Source organism: Spodoptera frugiperda, chromosome 26 (assembly GCF_023101765.2).
Source record: "Spodoptera frugiperda isolate SF20-4 chromosome 26, AGI-APGP_CSIRO_Sfru_2.0, whole genome shotgun sequence".
NCBI lineage: Eukaryota > Metazoa > Arthropoda > Insecta > Lepidoptera > Noctuidae > Spodoptera > Spodoptera frugiperda.
In genome coordinates, this window is record NC_064237.1 from 11,228,939 (window position 1) to 11,240,766 (window position 11,828).

The window sequence follows — 11,828 nt, forward strand, 5'->3', positions numbered from 1 at the left end:
AGAATAGGTTTTGACTTTAATGAGGTTCTTTTAAATTTTCTGAGCGTGAGAAATAAATAATTGTTGTTTGTGTACTAGGTATTACTCACATAAGTAATACCTAGACAAATCTTAACTAAGTAGTTAGGATAGATTTATTAATAGGCAATAAAGATTTTTTATTCATATTTTTCACCCTGTCTACGGAGAATTATATTTTCGATAAAATACATTGTAATATGAAACATTAAAAATAGTTTTCATGGAATTAACACACCGTGGCCACATGTAACCATTTCTGATAAAATTAATTTCAATAAAATTTTCCCTATTCACATTAAAGGTACAGGATATTCTGTGGTTCAGTCAGGTAACTAACCGAAAAGGCGCGAAGTGTCAAAATTTTGATTTAATTTAAACGGATTTAGGCGAAGGTATTTTTTCGTTCAGCCTTCTCGAAAGACACCGGCGTTTCCTTGTCGGAATTTAATTTCGTTGGCTTGTGATCCGGTGAATGTTTTGAATATTTCCCGCGAAGGAGGATTCATTCGTCTAAGCTTAAAATAATTATTAATAGAATGGCGGGAAATTGAAGACGAAAATGGATGACATTTTCATCTTTAGGTGCGGTGTCTAGAGACGGGTTGATTTTTTCATAAAATACTTTAATATTCTAGGTGATTTATTTTAACATTAATTAAAATATTATATGACTTACTTGCTCTTGCCAGCGGCTTTGCCTGTGTTCCCGTGTCAAACAATTATCTCCCCTGTTCAAAATTTCGTCTCGATCCCTTTAGCTGTTTTGACTTGAAGTGATGTGAACAAACAAACATACAGACTTTCTGATTTATAATATTAGTAAGTAGTTGTTTTGAAACTTCCAGCTATAGCTTCATCAGAGACAGTTTTACTTATTTATTTTCAGCGGATATTCATCTTCTTTTATTTAACGTGGATTTCAAAAAAGTGGATGTTTTTCTATATCGTAAAACATTGTTATCATGTTGGCTGTACCTGCAATATGGTGCGGATATGACGACGCACTTGAGTAAGCCATATGATATCGGATTTGGCACAGGGAGGGTTGAAAGCCGGAAACGTTACCGGTGTACGTGAGGATCCCTTCTTAGGTGTATGATTGATGGACGAAGTGGCTAAAACTATAGATGTATACTAACTTAGCGACTGTTTCAACACCTTGGAACAAATACCCGATATACGTATGTGATAGATAGTTCTAAAAAATTACGTGCGTAATTTAAAATTTGTTACAGGTATCCTTATGGCAAGTGTCCACAGGCCCGCATCATACACACCGCACGTATCGTACGCATTCCGTATGACGTCATCAGTACGCATCGAATGTAGGCATTGCTGATGATGCGGTGCGTCCGATGCGGGTCCTACTCCTGCTTTTCTAGCCCAACCCCCGGTAAACCCACTAGGTAGTACGCAGCTCCGGATCAGGCATCAGCCCCAATAGAATAGCAAGCAGGTCCTTAGGATAAAATGTTTTGTATTGTACGACTAAACTATTTTCTAGAAACTATCTCATTGTATGTGCAGTAAAATGTGTCCTCTATTTCAATGCTAAACACGTTTCCTTGAAGCAGAAATAGAGAATTACGACCAAACTTTGTAAGACATAGTCCTTCAAGAAATACTCTATATAAGTATAAGTACACAACTCGCCCACTTTTCCAAGGATATCTATAAAATGCATGCTTCTCTCGCGTGCTCGGGTCGTTAAAAGTTTACTCCAAACGAACGGTACGATCCGGCAGTAACTGCCGTTTGAAGATCGCAGTAAAGTGTGAATGCTAGTCGACGTTGTCGAAAACGATTTGGTTTGGTTTACTGACCTTTTTTGTTGTGAAAATAACTGTTTTAATTAATCAAATGATGGTCAAGAAACGAAAAAATACTTAAGCGAAATTGTTTTGCCATCGTAAAGAAAATTATCGTTGAATACTTATTACTTACTAACTTAATAATTACATACTATTGTAAAAAAGATCTATACTATACTAGATGCTATTTCTAGCCTTGAAGTAAGAAGAAACAAAATTAATGGTATTATTGTATTCCTTCTTCAGACGCAACTAAATGCATTTGTTTTGAAATCTGAATCTTTGTAAATTACTTCAGGTAAAGTACTCCACTTTCACAGTACTTGTTTTACTATTTAATCTGTTTGTTCGAAATCTTTTATTTATCTTTTACTAACGTTTACTTGCATCTATTTGTTTTTCTGTTTTGTAACTAGAGCGTATAAAAGAAATCTAATTTTATACCGTATGTAAGTTCGTGTACCCCACAAAAAATCTAAATAAAACAACTCCAAAAGCTATTTTGACAAAGTAAATTTTAACACAAACGGGTTTAGGTCCAAATTAAATTCACCTTCCATCAAAATGTAATTAATTTAGGAGCACGGTTATAGAATTATGTCAAACAACACCCACGGCGTATGAGATGTTTCAATTTGCTTGTGCACACACACAGACACACACACACATTAATAATTCAAAATAATACGAAAGCTTTCACAGGTAGTAAAACACAAGAAAATTAAGTGCCTTTAGGCTGGCAACCCTGATAGCATACGAATTAGTTGCCAAACGCAAAATAATGATAGTAAAGTTCCCGAGGTATGAATTAAAGTGGGTTTGGGGTCACCCCGACCCGGAACCTATATGTTTGGGACCCCAACAACTTTAAGCATTCACCTCGCCTCTTTGAGATGAGAATTTTGACCCGTTTTTAACTATGGTAGAAGCTTTTGTGTGAATTTTAATAGTGTTTTATGAGATTTTTGTCTTTAGTTTTGTTACTTACTGAAAAGGCTATCATTTCGGATATACATATTTGTGAGATTAAAATGTGTTATATTTGATTTATTTTTTACATACATACATACATAACCTCACGCCTGTCTCTCATGGACCCCCATGAGGCAGAAAAAGTGGAACGCCAATTGCTACGAATCTTACATACCTCTTTCGCTTCATCAACAGTCATCAATCTTTTCATGCATGCTCGTCGGTTAAGAGTACTTTTAATTTAATTTATTTTTTACTTTTTATACATATCACTTGAGAAATAACTTAATTCCTGTTTCAGTAGAATACAACTTACACATTCTACCTGCTTTACATTATAGGGCAAGTGACCCGGTTGTGGCCACCGACCCCTTTGTGGCCATTTGGATCTTCAAATATTTATAACTAAGGCATGGACAAATAAATTACTCTGTGATGTACAGTATTTAAAATATTTAATATTGGAGACACTGATACCGTTGGCAGCTTTGATGTGTCAAACTTCACTTCGATGCAACAAGTCATTCTTTTTAGTTGAGGGTGAAATTGTTAAGATCTTAACAAAAAGGCTAAGGCGAGCGGGTGAGGATTTGGTTTTTATTTTTTAAATCTGTGCTTATTGTTTGGATGTTTATGTTAATACTACATGAAGAATATATTGTCTAAGTGAAACTAAAGTTATTTTGTCGCCATATGTTTCTGAAGTGCGGTTATTGGAAGATGGCCACTAATGGAGATAAAATTATGAATTTCTCCATCTTTGGCCACATGGCTGGCCAAAACTAATGTACATAGACACCCGACTTCTTCCCCTTTATTTTATCGTGGCTTTTTTTCCTTGGCTTTACATATCAACAAATACATATTTTTCATTTTCAGAGATGCAATAAATTGCCTTCACACAAAGGTGAGGTCAGTTAACTTTGCAGCTTTTACCAACGTCATATAAATGTTGATCTCTTTATTTGTAAGTTAAATTCAAGTGAAGTAATAATATTTCATATTTTCCAAACTAAATAAAAACCATTGTTTGTAAAATGTCCAATTTAATTAATAAATTTTGATTACTTTTATTGTATTTTTGATGGCCAGAACTGGCACACGACCGTGGCCACAAATGGCACGAATCTGGCCAAAAATGGCACAAACTGCCTTTTTTTTTCTTTCTTATACAGTTATTTTTCTATTGGACGTTCTTTAAAAAAGGGTTTTTTTAGGCAAGGTTAATACATGTTAAATTACTTTTTACAAGAAATATGTTCGTGATAACAAAAACTATAAGTTAAGCAAGCCTCAAAGTCGACAAAATTCTTAAAGTGGCCACAACCGGGTCACTGACGATACGTACCTACATACGTAGTACCACATTGCTACGACATGTACTCTCAATAATATCGCTTGCCTAGCTATGTATGACCTATCTAGTATGACTTGTATCTACATGTTGCGATGTCAAGTAGTGTTCGGTATTCAATGTATGCTGTGCCGGAATCTGGAATGTTGTAGGCGAAAGTGATAGGCTATTTGCCTATAGTATAGTACTGAATATCGATGTTTAGTATGTATATGACATCAAATACGAGTAATACTAGATTTTAGTGGCTTCATGTCAAATCAGTATCATTCTCCAAACTCCAATCTCTAGACAAAAATGTCAGTGTTTAAAAGTAGATACACGTAATACATATTTGACTGCGCGGTTAGCGTGGTGTCTTGGCAGCCGGTTGCAAGTAAGTAACTCTTTATGTGATCCATGAAGTGTTGTTTCGGGTCTGAGTGTCGTGTATTGTGAACTTGTACGATTGTAAACACATCCACGACACAGGGGAAATTCCTACTATGCAAAGTATTATAAAATATATATAATTGAAAGTAGATATATACCTAACTTAGTAACTTCCTCTGCCCTTAACTCAGACTTACAAGTTAACGACGATTAAAATGTTGTACCACACAAAGTAGGATCCGAAAACGCTACGAACAAATTTTAACGCAGCCTTCCATCAAGCGAACGACTGTTGAAAACTCCATAATGGTCTCAAGACGTCCCAGCCGTCATCAATCCATTAGGCAAGAGTGTTCCTGCAGACGACAATTTGACTATTATGTGAGTGAATGAGTGAATGAGAAACTACTTGGACGGTGCACGTTGTGCGCTCAACTGAATGATTTCGGAGCACTCTCGTTAACGACGCGATTGTCGTAAATGCGCAAGTTTTAAGGTAGCCGTCTCAGTTCGCTTACTTCAGCTTCAGTCCCCTGTTTCGCTTACTTCGCTTGCTTCTGTCTTATCGCTTAGCTTATTTCAGTCTTGGTCTCTAGCTTTTATATTGTTTTGTATGTGAGAATTAAGGAAGTGATTTGTTAATTTCCTCTCTGGTCTTGTGAAGCGTGAATGACAGATGTGTATGTTTGCGTTAATAGTAATTTACATTTTCTAAACCAAGTTTTCGAGACATATGTGAATGACTTTTGTTAATTGGTTCCTCTCTTGTTAAATGACATGACATACGTCTTTGTCCCATGGAGACAGGCAAAAATCAGAACCGAAAATAAGTAAACTCCTATTTTTGAAACATCATCATTCACAATTTGTCACCATAGTTGAACTACCAAGTCTCGCAAGGCCACTGACCTCTGTATCACACAGTAAGTACAGTCCTAGTATCACAGTAAACAAGTTACATTGTAGGACACACGCAAGCCGAGCATAAAATTATATTGAAACCCTAATGCATGTTTTGTTTCAACGTAAACTTTTGATATGAGCTCTTTATTTTCACTCTATTATGATATGCTATGTATATCATTATTTATCCAATAATTTTATTATATTTGAGTTCCCAAGAGTCCTTTCTACATGTCTGTTATTGTTATATCGTTCTATTCAAAGAGATAGGTTTATAAACATAAGCATGATCGTCATTAGCGGTCAACTGACTGAATAATTGAATATTGAAATGCAATGCCATTACGAATATAATTGGAAAAATGCAGGGAATATTCCATAACAGAATAACGTACTCGTACCAAAGTTAAAATGGCTTTCCATTCGAATTTCCGAGAATTAATTAAGAAACAAAGGAGAATAATTTCGATTCAGGTTTCGTTACAATTCAAAGCGCTCTACTGAGCTCTTTTCAGCTATAAACCAAGTTTTAGTATAAAGGGGCCATCCTGCTGCCTTTATTGTTCGCTGTCTAGAATCTAGACTAGATTTACGGGCACTAGAAGTCTAGGCATGTGGTTTAATGTTGTAGTAAGTTAGTTAGAACAATTGGAGCAAGTTGGGGATGCGGTCAAAGTTTTATTTGTCTTCGCAGGGAGTATGGACGAGGCATACCCGGAGGCTTTTAGACAATGCGGCCGAATTAAGCTTTTTGGTCGCTTCGCAAACCAAGGACAATCAGTTGTTTTTGAAGTTTTTTGTTTCCCTAATGCAGACTCGATGTTGAATGTGATTTACATGTAAATTTACGCTTTTTAGATGTTAAGCTTCTTTCACGGGCTTGGCTCGAGTTATCTGGGTATATAATATCTTATATTGAGTTCTTAATTAATGGCCACGAAAACTATAATGATTGGAAAGGTTTGGCACTAGCCAAAACGAACTATATGACATCATCATTAGTTATATTACATGCTGAAAATCGTAAAACAAAACAGAAAGCGACGTTAAAATATCTTCAAAAATATACGCAAACAATTTAAAATATATAACTTCATTAATAATATTATGAATCGCAACGAAATACAAGAGTTGAGTTATGAAGTTGGACGTTTGGCATACAGCCAGCACATTACTGTAGCCGATATCTAGGTGTCCTGCAAGAAATTATGCAAAAAATATGAGTAATATTCACAAAAAACCTATCTTTATTTATGGTTCTACGTTTTTCTCCTGGTTTTATAGCGGTGCCCGGTAAATGGGAACACTTTTTGCTTCTTTATGCAATTATATTTTGTATTTTTTGTTGCGTCCCTACTGCCCCTGGTCGTCTGAAAATACTTCTGGTTGCGTACACATTACAAATGAAGTAGTACTCGAACTTTCTTTTAGTGTTGATTAGTTTTGCTATCATTGACTCTTTGATTTCACTCATACATTATTAAAGGATCAGCATTTAGCAAAGAAGGCTGGCTATTTCTTCGGTCAGAAGATAAGTATTGTCATTCAACGTGGCAATGCGGCCAGTCTTCTGGGAACGTTGCCCAGTGACAGTGATGCGGACGAGTACTTTGACGCCTAATGGAGGGATTTTTTTTATTATAGATTGTACATATTTTTTAATTAATTATTTATGTTTTTATTTCATGTAGATTTATTTAATGTCACAGTGTATTCTAAAACTTGGTTACTTAATAACAGTTGTACATTCAGTCGTCACATATCTCACAAATTCACACATACATTAACCACCTAACATAGGCATTTACTTAAACGTGACTCAACCTCAAAATACCTAGATACCTAACCAAATTCCTACTCCCTCTCCATAGGTATAAACTAACCTCTTAGGTATTAATATAACCGAGAGGCGGATTATCCATAAGGCAAACTAGGCACGTGCCTAGGGGCGCGTAGTTACAAGGGGCGCGGGATCTCAGAATTTTTAAATAAATAAAGACAATAACATATCAACGATTAACAATTAAATGTTGATCTGTAATAGATTATATTGCACAACACAAGCATCGATATACTCGTATCATGCAATATTGCGCGTTTGTTGCGTCGTTGCGTCGTTCTCGAGCGTCGGATGTTACTTTGCATGCAATAGATTCCGGAGATCCCTGCCGCCGGGGTAGAGGCGCGGCTAGCGCGGTGGCGGCAACTAAGTTTTGTCGTCACGTCGCGTCGTCGTCAGTCAGTTACGTGCGCTTCGACGCTCCTATTGTTTACTTTCTCGCTGTGGTATTTCTGTGTATCAATTACCTTTTAGAGTATTTCTCAAAGAATGAGTGAATTAAAAAAGAAACCTAGTGGTGCATCATATAACCACTCAATCGTCCGGCCCGCGCGACCGTTTATCTCTCTAACGTCCAGCCGCGCACGGCATCCGAACCGCGCGCGACTCGCAAGTTCATCGTAACAAAAAACCTATATAGCTACTGAACCGTAATGCCTAGAATAAAGAAAAGAATACCAAAAAAAAGATTGAAGAATACTGATCAATCTTAACGATTTTTTTAAATCTTTAGTTAATCTTTAAAATACAATAAAACGGCTTAAACATGAAACACAGAAAAAAAAACAGAATTATTTCTACTTTTTTAGAATATACGGAGACCATTGCCTGCAACAGAAAAAAGCCTTTCATATGGAACAGATGTTCCAACTATGCAAAAGTATTTGTTGGCAATCGGTGTTATTGAGCCGTACAAGGAATTTCTTTGCTGATACCAATATGTGATAGGGTCTGACGTTTCGAAGTCGACGACAGGCTGTGTTAAATAATGTTTTAATTCATCTTGTAAACCGTCTCCTTGACTTTCCGATTGCAGCTGATTTCTTACCAACTTGTTGTGAAATTCCCAAATGTTAGATTCTTCTGCTTCCTTCATCTGGATTTCCAAATTTTTTCTGGATTTTCAGGATTTGTATTGTTCTCTAATTGTTGTTTTGAAGTTACAATCATATTATTAATTTTATTAATAACTCTGGAGCATGCTAATTTGTCAGAGAAATGAATTTTCTTGAACCTCGGATCCAGTAGTGTCGTGGTAGCTAAAACATGTACTTGTTCCACTGTACTGAATCTCTTACTTAATTCTTCCAATAATTACAATATAAATAATTTTTGGTTGCAGAGCCAACATCCGTTTCCGTCTTTATAGCACTATATGTTTTTATAAGACAGGATACTATTGGTATAATTTTGCTTGATGTTACAAATTTTTCTACACATATTTCTTTTGTCACAGCTTCCATGGGTTATAAAGTATTTATAAGATCTCTAATACCATCCAGTTGACTGGCGGTTAACATTGGCGGAGCTTTCGGGTGGTTAAGTAATATTGTAGCACGTAGATTTGATAACTTTACAAATCGAACTAAAATTCGACTGTGGCATCTGATCCTGAAAACTCTGGCAATTTCATGGTTTGGCAATGGCAACAGAATTGCTGAAAGTTTGCGCGGCTAATTTTACTTTCATAACCTGCTTTGTAAAGTTAACATGCTGATTTTTGAGACGGTTAGCTAAATGAACACCTTCTCTTTCTTGCAATTCATTTAATTTTTCAATATACTGCCACGAAATGGTTCGACCCTCTGCATCTAATAATTCTTTTTTTGACCAAGTGTATTTCTAACTAATTTCAACATGTGCGCGGGGTCTGGAATTATAACAATCTCTTGTCCATTAACTTTGAAAAAGGGTGTGATATTTTCTGGTGACTCCAAATTACAACCTAAAATCTTAGCCATAGCAAAATTTGCAGGGCACCCGTCAAATGTTAAGGATGCATCTATAATATTACATTCAATTAGCAAATTGATACAATTATTTATTAAACAAATATACAAAACTTAATTTATTTCAGTTATTAATAATAATAAATTATTTAAGCTTTTACACAATCTATATCTACAAGCATTAGCGTAAGTACAAGGGTCCTGGTCTACTAAAGTCTAGGGTTTGATGATACAACGTCATCGTAATTGCAAAAACAACTAGTTAAAATTTTTAGTATTAGGATGGCCATTTATGGCTGGTACAGGGGCGCCGTAAAAGTGATTGCCTAGAGCGCTCTGGACCTTTAATCCGCCACTGATATAACCGTTACACATTCTGCGGTTATCTGTCTGAAGCGGGTTTAATTAAGCGCTAATTAAACGGGTTCCAAACGGAAACCATTGATCATCTTCCCTAATACATATTAATATAAATGGCTACTTATCTATATACTATATTATCGACCCACCCCAGCTTCGCATGGGTGCAATGATGATATATTATGCATGTATTGTACATATAAACCTACCGTTTGAATCACTCTATGTATTTAAATAAACTGCATCAAAATCCGTTGCGTAGTTTTAAAGACTTAAGCATACAAAGGGACATAAGGACAGAGAAAGCGACTTTGTATTATACTATGTAGTGTTTATTGTATGGTGTAGGTAATGTAACTATTTATTTAGTTGATTTTTGTACACATAGGTGTCAGAAGCAGCGCGACAGCCGCGTCGTGAGTCGCGGAATGCTGCTCATGAATATGAGCCTCTGGCATGGATTGAAACTAGTCGAGATCCTCTTCAAATAATTACGTGAAGAAGCCGAAAAACATTAGAATTAGAACTAGAAATCAGCCACGATCGATTACTGCAGGGCAAAGGCCTCTCTACCCTCCTTCCACTCCTGTCTGTTTAAAGGTTTTTGCCGAAAATATAATAGTTAATTAACATTAGGTATAGGTTAGAAGAAATTGAAACATGGAATGTCAAAGGTTTAACTTCATAAATGGAATAATGGGAAGTCTGTTATTTTTGGACGGCATATAGACATGATATTTATGTATACCTACATACTCACCGAAGAAAATTCTAGGAGGTAACGTTTAAAATAAAAATAGCCCAATTTTATTTGGACTACTCACATTATATTACGATTCGATAAAAGTGCTTTACTCTTATTGTTATTTTTATACCAGAAATAAACCGACGTCTCCATTTCTCCGTGGCAGGCAACGATTCCGTTCACAGCCGTGACCCCTTTTGTCACAAGTCGTGGCGGGAACCTTTCATTCTTTACTTGACACATTTGGACACTGAACCATAGACACGATATTGATTTTTCTTGACAATGGATAACTTTTGGCAAGGGCACAAAGTCAGTGAACCTAGTTTAACTTAAACTATAAAAACCTCTTTTGTATTGAACTCGTTCAATGTGATTATTTTGTTTACATCGGTAAAGTTTTGTTTTAATTATATTCCATAGTGTTTCTTTGTGTGCAAAAAATTATATAATGTATACCAAAGAAAAAATTAATTTGAGTATATCTAACAATGTAACGAAAGACCACTATGTCTAGTGCCTAGGTACTTTTTGTACTGAAATCCTACTTTTCATACCGAAATTGTTTTATTTATTGACTAATTATTGCCTGCAACTTCGTTCGCGTGGATTAGAAACTTTGTGACTTAATATTCTAAAATAAAAGTAGCCTAAGTTACTTCTTAGTAAATCAGATGCCTGCCTATACATTTCCGTTCAAAATCGGTCCAGCCATTTCAGAGATAAAAAATATTTTGGTAGATACATGTATCGTACGTATATTCATATGCATGTAGAAAAAAGTTATATTAGTATTACAAAGACACACCAATTTAATTTATTGGTCTAGATTGAATACTAGGCCATTTACTTTATCCATTATGATATCATCAAATTTAATGTTACTCAGAGTATTTTCGAGGGCCTGTTATTTGTCCTTTTTTTTGATAATCATCCAATAATTTCTTCCGTCTTGGGCGAGGGGAGAGAAACTGTCAGACTCTTACTGACTAATAACCACCCCATTTCTACTCCTGCTGATTTTCAAGCCCCGGTAAACCACTAGGCATTCCGCAGCTCTGGGTACCTATTTATGTACTCCTTCCTACTCCTAACTAAGCCCACATTTCCAACTGTAAATATGTACCTGCGTCATCAAAACAAAAATATTGTAAGATTGTAATGCAGCTTCCAAGTGATTACATCAGCATATACAATTCGTTCTCCATCTAATGTATTTCTGTACAACCTCAAAGCACTTTGCTAGTTAAATGCACTTAAATACAATTGCATGCACATTCTGTTTACGATACAAAACGTTTTTATTTGATTGGAAAGTAAAATACATTTATGACTAGTTGTTTCCAATATTTTCTTTCGCAGTTATTTTGATGAAAATTAACTTCTTTGGATAAATGAGAGTTTTCTATGAAGTGTGTACAAAGAGCAGATGACTTAATGTGATTGTGTATTGTGACACAAAAAAAAAACGACTGCCCAATTATATTATAAGGTGGATTAA